Below are 11999 nucleotides of genomic sequence, written 5' to 3' on the forward strand. Positions count from 1 at the left end.
CAAACTCTTTACATAAGTAGCATCGACATTAATTTTAATAAAATCGTCTGGAGGGGCGCCACGCCACATTTGCAATAAAGGCCTTGGGCGTCACCCACAACTCTTCAACTAGCCTTTTTCCTTTTATAGAAACCACCTCATTCGTGACGTGACATGAGAAGAATGATGTTCACAAGTTAACCACAAAGTTAGCGGATCCAGAGACGAATTCCTCCCCATTCCCAAAAATTACATCATTCCTCGAATGCTAAGCTCTCTAGAACAAGAACAACATTTGCTCTCGCAAAGGGGAAGTGTGTTGATCCAACAAAACTAGCAGCCAATCCGGCCCAGTGAACCTGAAAATCTTTTCTTCCGGAATGTCCCACACATTCCTCAAGGCCACTCGCAGCGTCCTAGCCTCCCCGCCTCACTCCTCTGACTGCTACCCATGGCGAACCGCATTGCCCCTCCTCTTACGCGGTCTAGGGCTTGAGGTAGAACTCGGTCACGGACCGGTAGAGCACATACGCGAGCTCGTACCATCCCTGGCCGCCTCGAGCCACGCGGCGGTGCCATCTTCTCGGTCCGTGACCGCCTCCTTCGCCTCGTGGAGCTCGATCTCCACCTCGTGGAGACCCAAAGCGCATCCTCGATCTCGTCGAACTTGCTCCACGCGTTCCGGCCGCCGCCGCGGGAGAGGGCGCCACGCTCTTTGGCCTGCTTCGGGCGCCATCGCTCAACTGGGAGGTGGCTGGAGTTGTCGGCCTCGAGGTCGTGCCGGGCTCGCTTGTGAGACGGTGACCCGCGGCCCCGCGGCCACCACGCCTGCGACCTCAGTTGGACATGGATCTGCTCAAAAAGGGTGTCACGAGAAATGGTCGCCTGAGTGGGTGGATCTGTAGCAGAGGCAGATGGGGGAAATGCCGGATAGGAACCCTAAATCGGCCTCTATCCGGTCGGGATTTTACGGGCCGCGAGTATATTTTTTATGGGCCAGACATTTTTTGCTGGATCTATTCGGGCCAAAATTTTACAGGATCCTGTAAAATGGCTGGAATTATTAGGGCGGCAAGGTTTTGCACCATCTGCTTGAGATGCTCTTAGAAGAGAAAGTGGGGGACAAAAGAACATAAAACAGGATTTTTTTTCATACCGTTCCGAGAGATTTTAATGTCATGACTCATGAGGAAAAAAACCAATCAGCTGCCTGTCTTGCCGCTGGAATATTCGCTTGGTAAATAACGAGCAGCCACTAATCATCTTTTTAGAACCAATAACTTAATTACCACCTTCAAAATCACCAATCTCTCTCCAATTCACCACTACGGATTTTGCGGGAAATCAGCAATTCATGCCAAATCCTTACATACCACATTCATCTCCCTACTCCCCCTACCAATACACACCGGCAGAGGAGGCCATTAGCAAGCGATCAGCAGAGGTAGCTAGTGGTGATAAGAAGAGTTGGCACGATGGCGGGCGCGCTCTTTTGCTCGCTGTCCTCGTCCTGACAGCGCAGCTGTGCGGGTGCATGGCGTACGTCGGCGTCGGCGGCGGGTTTAGCGTGGAGTTCATCCACCGGGACTCTGCCAAGTCGCCGTTCCACGACCCGTCGCTGACCTCGTACGACCGCGTGCTCGCCGCCGTGCGGCGCTCCACGGCTCGCTCGTCGTACGCAAGCGGCGGCTCTCCTGGCGGCGCCGTGTCGGAGGTGGTGTCCGCTCCGTTCGAGTACCTGATGTACGTCAACGTGGGCACGCCGCGCACCCGGATGCTCGCCCTCGTCGACACCGGCAGCGACGTCGTGTGGTTCAAATGCAGCAACGGGACCGCCGGCCCTCCGCCGGGCGCGCCGCTGAGCGCCGTCTTCGACCCGTCCTCCTCGTCCTCCTACGGCCTCGTGGGCTGCCGGTCCGACCCGTGCCGCGCGATCTACGGCACGTCCTGCGGCGCCGACTCCTTCTGCCGGTACCGCTCCACGTACTCGGACGGGTCAACGACGGCCGGCATCCTCTCCACCGAGACCTTCACCTTCGACGACGCTCCCGGCGGCTGCGTCGGATGCCGCGATCGCCCGCAGCTGCAAGTGGCCAGGGTCAGCTTCGGCTGCGCATCGAGCGTGACCGGCAAGGCGTTCCGCCTGACCGGAAACGTCGGCCTCGGCGCCGGGAGCGGCTCCCTCGTGAACCAGATCGGCGCCGCGACGTCGCTCGGGCGGAGGTTCTCGTACTGCCTCGCGCCCTTCTTCGTCAACTCCTCCTCCATCCTCAGCTTCGGCGGCCGCGCCGCCGTGACGGAGCCGGGCGCGTGACCACGCCGCTGGTCCCCTCCGCGGTGGACGCCTTCTACACGGTCCTGCTCGCGTCCGTCAAGATCGGGAACTCGACCGTCGTGCCGCCGAGGCGGTCCCCCGTGATCGTCGACTCCGGGACGGTGCTGACGTACCTCGACAAGGGGCTGCTGGACCAGGTGGTGGCGGAGGTCGCCCGGCGCATCAATCTCCCGCGGAAGCAGTCGCCGGAGAAGCTGGTGGATCTGTGCTACGACGTGGCCGGCGAGACCGAGGCTTGGGCGAAGCTTCTCCCGGAGGTGACGCTGGGGTTTGGCGGCGGCGCCGCGATCACCCTGCCGGCGCGGAACGCGTTCGTGGAGGCGCGGAAGGGGACCGTGTGCTTGGCGATGTCGGCGGTGACGGATGATGGGCCGGCGGTGGCGACGATCGGGAGCATCGCGCAGCAGGACTTTCACGTCGGCTTCGACCTGGACAAGCGCGCCATCACCTTCGCCGCTGCCGACTGCGCGAGCTCCTACTCCTCTTCTACCACCTCAGTCTCTTTGTAGCTAGCTAACTGATCATGATCACCATGTAATAATCACTACGTCTAGTGTGTTAGAGAAAAGAAACAAAAAAAACACAGCGATTTCAGCGTCCTTTCTAATTTCATCTCCACGACTCGATTTGATTCGGATTTGGATACCATTTCACCCCAATACCCGGTTGATCGAACGTCAGATTTGGAGCGATCCCACGTCGAACGGATCGTTCCACTTGAAGGTCCGAACGAACAAACGATTTCGTTCGATGTGATCAAACCGCAGTGCGAACAATTTCAGGCCAAGCGCGAACAATTGCAGGCCTTGGGCACGGCTATGTGTCGCCCGCAGCGGTTCCTGTGGCATCATCGTTGCCTGCAGGAAGCTGCTGCTGGGCCGGCCTAATGACCAGTTCCGTGGACGTCATACTGATGTCATTCATGCTTTTCTTTTTTGATTTAATCTCTACTGTTGATTTATACTATTAAAAAACACGTTCGTGATATTTATAAAATGTTCATGGAATTAAAAAATGTCTTATAAATTCAAAAATAACGTATACACTGTAGAAAAGAAAATGCTTGCCTAATGCGAAAAATGTTTCATACCATTAAACAATATGCGTGACATTATAAAAAATATGGTGCTTCAAAAAAATGTTCATGATATTTATAAAATGTAACAATATTTTCCTGTAGGTTAAAAGAATGTTTAATTCCATTAGAAAAATGTATGTGACATTTTAAAGAAATATTCAGGTATTTCCAAAACATGTTTGTGAAAAAATTAAATTGTTTGTACGATGTAAAAATATATTTGTGTAGTTTAAAAGAATCAGTGCCATTAAAATGTACAACGTGTATTTGGAAAATGATACTCTGTATTCGAAAAAGGACAAATTTGACAATTTTGACCTGAGGATGACATCATTTCACAAAATGAACTGCCATGAAATAAATTTCACTCAGCTGGCCGTTTTGAGTGACGCCTGACACGTAGGCGCCACACCCTACGGTGCAGTGCCTAGCTCGCGGGCATTGCACTTCTGTCCAGCGTGGCAACCTCGGGGCCCGCACCCAGCAGTGCAGCGTCTTAGAGCTAGGCGCCACACATGTAATGTGTAGCGACTAGACCTTAGGCGTTGCACATTGACTTAGATGCAGCCACCGCGCGCTAGCCCTCCCCACCCACCCCATTCTTCAGTAGTTAGAGAAGCATATCCTTGCGGCGGCTGGCTCCTCTCCCCCTCTCAATCCCCTCTCCAAAAATCTTCAGATCTGACGATTTGGTCCATGGAATTCTTCACCATTCCATCCTACAAGGTACTCTCCTCCGATACCCTTGTTTCTAGCCATATAATGTGTCTTATTTTGATGATTTGTGGGACCCTTGTTTGATTAGATTAGAGTCTTGCATGTACATAGATTTGTGGAACCCTTGTTTGATTAGATTAGAATGTTGCATGCATATAGATTTGTGGGACTTCAAGATTTGTAGATGATATGTAATTATTTTGTAACCCTAGTTTAGTTTATTTGTATTGAAAAGATATGATTTGGATATATATGTTGAGATGTTATTTGTATTGAAAAGATATTCATATCGAATCTTGCATAAAGTAGGCCTAGTTTAATTTATTTCTATTGAAAAGATATTCATATTGACAAGAATGCTTTGGATACATACGTTGAGATGTTATTTACATGAAACCATTATAGAACCTTATATTGTTTTGGATACATATCAGGAAGTATAGGGATTAAGCTAACGTATGTTACTTGTTTGAAATTTGTAGGATGGTTTGGCTTCTCGATGATCACTGGGATCATCAACACCGGGTGTACTTTATATCAGTGCAGCAGCGGGTAATAATGAAAGTGGCCGGTATTATGAATTTCGTGTTTATTTCAAACACAAATGCCCCATATGAAATTTTCTGATTTGCTTGTTTGTAGGAGCTTCAACCTCTGAAGATTCGGTCTCACGGGGTCAACCTTGGGGGGATGCGCTATGATGAGCGGTACTGTAACGTCCCAGATTCGATGCGCCAGGTGTTTTCCAGTTATTCGTCGTTGTTGCCATGTCATTTGCTTGCGTGTTGCATTTTGCCATGTCATCATCTGCATTTCATCTACATGTTTTTCAAAACTTGCATCCGTTCTGGTCCTCCCGGTTCTCTCCGTTGTCCGTTCCGAGCCCTTTCACTCTCGCACGCGCCGTCGCTTCTCTCAGACCTTGTTTCGTGAGCGGGACAAAACGTTCTTGGAATGGGCCGAGATTTGCCGAGTGGCCTTGGTATAGCACCGGCAGACCGCCCGTCAAATTTTGTTCCATTTGGAGGTCGTTTGATGCCCCAACGGTTAATCGCGTCCCCCGAAAGCCCCTCTCTCTTTGCAGCCCAGCACCCCTCCATCACAGCCCACTAGCCTATCCAAACCCCCTCCATGCTCTCGGTCGTTCGATCACGATCGTGTGGGCGAAAACCGCTCCCCATTTGGACTCTCCTAACTCCCTCTACCTATAAATTAGCCCCCTCCCCCGAAATTCGCGGATGAACCCTAGTCTTCTTCATCCTCGCGTCGCCGGACACGTCCGCGCCGCCACCGGACATGTCCACCGCCCGCAGCCACGTCGCCCGGACCAATCCGGGGACGCCACGTCGTCCTCGCCGCCTCCCGCAACCAGTCGCGCTCCGCCACGTGGCACGCCACCGCTTCCCGCCGCCGCCGGCCCGCGAGCCCGCGCGGGGCCCTCCGGGCCCGATCGCCGCCGCCCGCGCCCCCGGTCTCCCGCGCCCCCGCCGCATCGTCGCCTCCGCCGGCGCCTCCCGCGTCCGCCGCCGTGCTCCGGCGCGCCTCCTCGCCGGCGCGCCACCGCACCGCCCCGCCGACGCCGGTCGGCACCGGCACCCGCCGTCGCCGCCCATCCGGAGCGCCGCCCGGCTCCACCTCCCTCGCCGGCGTCCGGCGCAACGCCGCCTCCGGCCGGCCCCATCCTCCGGCGCCCTCTCCGGCCACCGCGCCGCCCCATCTCCGACGAGAGCCGCCGCCTGCCTCGATCCGCGTGCGAACCCTAGATCTGAGGTTGACTTCCCCCCTCGTTTTTTCGTCTAAGTCCCTTAATTCTTGCATTATGTTGCCCTGTTCATCCTGCCATAACTCCATGCATGTTGCTCCGTTTTGCGTGCATAATATATCGAAATGTTCATCATGAGATGCTCTTCATTCCGTTCCTTTGTGCCATGCTTGTTTGAGTTCATCTTGATGCCCAAATCATCATTGCCAAAGTGCTATATGTTGTTAAATGCTGTCTGTTATCAGAACTTGGTGATTTGTCTTTTTCATTGCATTTTGTGTGTGCATCCTATGAGCATGAGCTCTACATGTGTTTTGAACTAAATCATGCCATCTTTACATAGGTGTTTGTATTGTATTTTTGTGATCTATGTGGTGACTAGCACAAGCACGCAAAATAGCCTTCGTGATGTTGCTGACTTCTGTGACTTAGTCATTTCTGCTAAGTCTGAGTCTGTTACATTTTGTTGCCATGTAAACTTGCTGCCACCATGAGTTCCATGCATATTATGGAGATGTTCACTAAGGATGTTTTGTTATAAATATTATGGTCTATCCATCCATGTCTTGTTTTGCATTTATATCCTGCTGTAGCTTGTTTTCATCATGCTCCAAACTTGCTAAATAATGTTGCTGTCAGCCTGTTAACATTAAGTCCAGTTTTGCCATGTGTTTTGCTAGTGATCCCTGTACCCTATGGACTTGATCTTGCCACGTTTAGCTTCATAAATATGTCATCTTGCTGTTGATCACCTTGCCATGCCATGTTATGCTCTGTGGTGAGTGGTACAAGCTCACCTACATGTCTACTTATCGTTGTTCCTGCCATGCTCTGTTTTTCTTCCAAGTCTGAAACTGTTAATAAAACTTGCTATGTTTACATGGGTGCCATCACATCTTCTGTGCCTTTTTGGCTCATGTTCATTAAGGGACATTTGTTATATGCCTTGAGTAGGATCATTCCATGCTTTCATTTGCCATGATATATTGCTGTAGCATGTTGTTTGATAGCTCTAAACATTGCAACCTGATGTTATTTCCGCCATGTCCTGGAATTCTGCCAAGTCTGTGAAACTTATATTATTTGCAATCTTGCCATGTCCTTTTGAGCATGTTCTCGTGGTTTATGGAGATAGCTCAGTGTTCATGTTTTGTTAAGCTTCACTTGTAAATCACGTCCATGCCTTTTGTCATCATGTTGGGGTGTTGTAGCATGTTGTTTTGATGCTCGCAAGATGCCTAGTTGCTGTTTTGGACAAATTGTTGCTATATCTTGTTTGGAGTGTATGTGTTGCACCGTTGCTCCATTTTGAGCATGCTTTATATGTAACTTGCTTAGAATTGCATGTAGTTTCATATTGTCATGTTGTATCCTTGTTTTGAGGTGTTTGCTTGATGTTTGAATGCATTTTGCATCAATGCCATGTTTAACTTGTTTTGCTCATATCTTCTGGGTCGTAGCTCCGAATCTAATGAACTTTATATGAAACTTGACTAGAATTTCGTGTAGATCATCTTGGTGCATCTTAACTTGCTGTTTAACAACTTGAACATAAGGTTTATTCAGATCTGGACCAAATTCTAAATTTGCATATGGGGTTTTTCCGGATTTGTTATATGTTGTTTCCGGCCTCATTTAAACTTGCTTTGATGTGTTGCTCTTGTATGCATCATCTCTTGCCATGAGTAGCTTCATATAGAATTGTCATGCATCATGCTTGGTTGTGCATCATGTCATGGTTATGTGTTGTGTGTTTACCTTGTTGTTTGCTTCTTTCCGGATGTGCTCCTCCTCGATAGTTCCTGTTTCGTTGCGTTCGTGAGGATTCGTTCGACTACGCTTGGTTCGTCTCATGGCTTCATCTTCCTCATGGACTCGTTCTTCTTCCTTGCGGGATTTCAGGCAAGATGACCGTCACCTTGGATCTCACTACTATCATTGCTATGTAGTTGTTTCGTTCTATCGCTATGCTGCGCTACCTATCAATTGCTTATCAAGCCTCCCAAATTGCCATGAACCTCTAACCTTTGTCACCCTTCCTAGAAAACCGTTGTTTGGCTATGTTACCGCTTTTGCTCAGCCCTTCTTATAGCGTTGCTAGTTGCAGGTGAAGATGAAGATTGCTCCATGTTGGATTATGTTTTTGTTGGGATATCACAATATCTCTTATTTAATTAATGCATCTATATACTTGGTAAATGGTGGAAGGCTCGGCCTTATGCCTGGCGTTTTGTTCCACTCTTGCCGCCCTAGTTTCCGTCATACCGGTGTTATGTTCCTTGATTTTGCGTTCCTTACACGGTTGGGTGATTTATGGGACCCCCTTGACAGTTCGCTTTGAATAAAACTCGTCCAGCAAGGCCCAACCTTGGTTTTACATTTGCCTCACCTAGCCTTTTTCCCTTGGGAGTCGTGCTCCCGAGGGTCATCTTTATTTACCCCCCCGGGCCAGTGCGCCTCCGAGTGTTGGTCCAAACTAGAGCCACTTGCAGCGCCACCTCGGGGAAACTTGAGGGCTGGTTTTAGCTGTACGTAGTGTTCATCCGGTGTGTCCTGAGAACGAGATACGTGCGACTCCTATCGGGATTGTCGACACATCGGGCGGCTTTGCTGGTCTTGTTTTACCATTGTCGAAATGTCTTGTAAGCCGGGATTCCGAGACTGATCGGGCCTTTCCGGGAGAAGGAATATCCTTCGTTGACCGTGAGAGCTTATAATGGGCTAAGTTGGGACACCCATGTAGGGTATAAACTTTCGAGAGCCGTGCCCGCGGTTATGTGGCAGATGGGAATTTGTTAATGTCCGGTTGTAGAGAACTTGCCACTTGACTTGACTAAAACGCATCAACCGCGTGTGTAACCGTGATGGTCTCTTTTCGGCAGAGTCTGGGAAGTGAACACAGTTTTTGGGTTATGTTTGACGTAAGTAGGAGTTCAGGATCACTTCTTGATCATTGCTAGCTTCACGACCGTTCCGTCGCTTCTCTTCTCGCTCTTATTTGCGTAAGTTAGCCACCATACTTTGCTTAGCCGCTGCTGCAACCTCACCACTTTACACCTTCCTTACCCTTTAAGCTTTGCTAGTCTTGATACCCATGGTAATGGGATTGCTGAGTCCTTGTGGCTCACAGATTAGTACAACAACAGTTGCAGGTACAGGATTTGTGATGATCATGACACGAGAGCGATGTTTGCTTGTTTTGGAGTTCTTCTTCTACTTCTTCTTCGATCAGGGGATGGGTTCCAGGTCGGCAGCCTTGGCTAGCAGGGTGGATGTCGTTTGAGCTTCTGTTTGTGTTTCATCCGTAGTCGGATGTTGATCTTATGTATGATGTATGGATGTATTCTTGCGGCACTTGTATGCTTTGTATGTATCCCCAACTATTATGTAATGGTGTGATGTAACGATATCCACCTTGCAAAAGCGTTCCAATATGCGGGTCTATCCTTGGTGGGACCTTCGAGTTCCTCTCGGATAGGGTCGCATATTGGGCGTGACAGGTACACACCGTATGTAAGGGAGACAGGACTTCTCCCTTTCATTTAGTTGGTCAGTCGGTCGAGGCCACCCCTCAATGCTGCAGCAATCACCGCGCTTGTTGATCGTTAGAGGCCGGAGACACACAGTTTCCATCTTCGGACCGGGGAGATGACCGTGACGCTCCAGGATATTGCTATGATCACCAATCTTCCTATCGAGGGGAATCCTCTTTGTATGAGCACCGATTCTGATGGGTGGCGCGAGCAGATGCCTCCGCTTATCGGTATGGTTCCTCCGGAGCCTCGGGAACCAGTAGCAGAAGACAAGAAGAAGTAAAGAGTCGCAGCCGGTGCTCCTTTCACCTGGATTGCATGGAACTTTGGTACCTTCCCTGAGGAAGCTAATGAGGATGAGGTCAAGACATATGCTCATGTCTACATGTGGTACGTTATATCCAGGACTATGTTCGCTGATGGCACAGGCAAGAATGCTCCATGGATGTGGCTGAAGGCGTTGACCATTTTTGATAGCAAATGGAGCTGGGGTCGGCGACACTGGCTTACTTATATAGACAAGTAGACAATTGTTTCTTTTTCACTTCATTGCTACATTATCAATGCGATCTTCCTGTTAATTCAACCATGTTCTCTTTTATGTGCAGTTGGATGAAGCCTGTTGTAGGACCTCAAAGGACGGAGGTATTGGTGGTTGTATGCTCGCACTTTCTGTATGGAGCTGGGAGCGATTGCCGGTTGGACGACCGAAGACCGTGAAGTATGAGGATTGGGACGACAAAGACGACCCACTACGGTTCCCCACTTGGGCTTACAAGTGGGATGTGGTAAATGAGACGACGGATGATCCATCGGTCATGTACAAGTTGTACACGAGCGAGATGGACACAATTACGGCTGAGCAGGTGACTCGACATTGGATAAGTGATTCTCATGCTTCTATCGTAACTCGAAATCAATTATGCATTATATGCTATGTTGCAGGTGGAATGGGATCCGAATAGAAAAGGGGATAGTTTTGGTAACCGTAGAGAGTTCGTGCTGAATCTGATGTGCCTTAGGGATAGAAATCTTTGGCATATCTAACTTGCAGGTTGGATAGGAGAAGGCAGCGGAAGATCAAGGACTGGGACAGGCATCGCAGGATGTATATCATACAGTTCGCGCTTAGTGTGGAGCAAGCTAAGGCCGGAAAACGATCCCAGCTTCAGGAGCACTACCCGACCGCGTTCAACAACTATCTCACATGGTTTCTTGCAAGTACCCGTGTGGAGATAAGCAAGCCGGCGTATGCTGAGGAGATTTTGGAAGATCCCACCGTCTTCGATGAGCTAACACAGCACCAGTACAACAAATTAGTCAGGGAAGGCACCCGAGTCCCTTCAGCTCCAATGATGAACTTTGTGGTATTTCCCTCTTTGCTTTCCCATTCGCACTATTTACATCTTTGCTTGCCTAACACGTTAATGTCGTTTCTGTTCATAGCGTACCTAGATCAAAAAAGCAGCTGATGAGACCGAGACTATTCTGGAGACAACCCTGAATGGGAAAAGCGATGGGGTAGGTGCACTTCGAGCATTCATTAAGGTTCACATCTCCTTCACTTGTCCATGTAACATGTCTTGCTACGTTCGATATCTCATTCACTTGTGCATGTTGCAGCGCCAGGGCCAAAGGTTAAGGCGGTTATCGAACCTTGTCGGTTGTCGTGACCCCAAGTATGTATCACCTCAGCGGTCTAGGTCGGCGACACCATCAGATCCCACTTCTGGCCATGGTGCTCCTTTGGAGGATGAGGATGTTGGTGTGGTCACCCAAGAGGTATGCCAATAGCATATATTCCATTATTGATGCATTGCTAACTTTATCCTCACACACGGTCTTTTCCATTTCGCTTGTTTTTGTAATAGGTTGCTGATGACATGACCTTGGGGACCTATCAAGTTCGTTCAGCATACATGTTAAAGCCTAGGAGGGGAATCAATAAATACACACCCGAAGACTTCACCGAAAGAGGCAAGAGGACGGTCGGCACCTCGCGGATGGCGGCTTTGGATGACTATGTGGATGCGGTGGAGGAACCGGAGCCGGTTGCTCGTGGTAGGAAGACGAAGAAGATAGCCAACACGAGGGGGGAAGATCCAATAAGTGCAGAAGGAACTAGTCGTCGTCCTCTATTTGTTATGTAACTCGCGTAGTGGGCGTTTTCTTATGTCGAACTTGTTATGTCGTTGAACTTGAAGTGATGGTAGCTCTTAGTAATGTTGAACTTGAAGTGATTGTATCTCTTAGTAATGTTGAACTTGAAGTGATGGTCACTCTTAGTAATGTTGTATTTGTTGAAGTTGAAGAGGTGTTGAAAATGTAATAATGATGATCATTACCGTTTTTTCTGTGTAACTATTGAAAATGTGCCTGAAATTACACAGTTTGAGGGCCAAAAAATCGCTACGTGTTGGTGCGGCGCCTAGCTCAAAGGCGCCACACTGTATTGTGCAACGCCTCAGAGATGGGCGTTGCACAATACAGTGTGGCGCCTCTGAGCTAGGTGTTGCACCAACACTTGGCGAATTTTTTGCCCTCAAACTGGGTCAAAAGCTTCTGTTGCTCGCTGGACAGCTCTACCCAGACGTG

General features: G+C 49.6%; 1 pseudogene; it reads left to right on the forward strand.

The window, feature by feature from the left end:
- Positions 1–1333: 1333 nt before the first annotated feature.
- LOC123076132 (uncharacterized) lies at positions 1334–11733 on the forward strand (annotated as a pseudogene).
- The last annotated feature ends 266 nt before the right edge of the window (positions 11734–11999 follow it).

Source organism: Triticum aestivum, chromosome 3D, assembly GCF_018294505.1.
Source record: "Triticum aestivum cultivar Chinese Spring chromosome 3D, IWGSC CS RefSeq v2.1, whole genome shotgun sequence".
Taxonomy (NCBI): Eukaryota; Viridiplantae; Streptophyta; class Magnoliopsida; order Poales; family Poaceae; genus Triticum; species Triticum aestivum.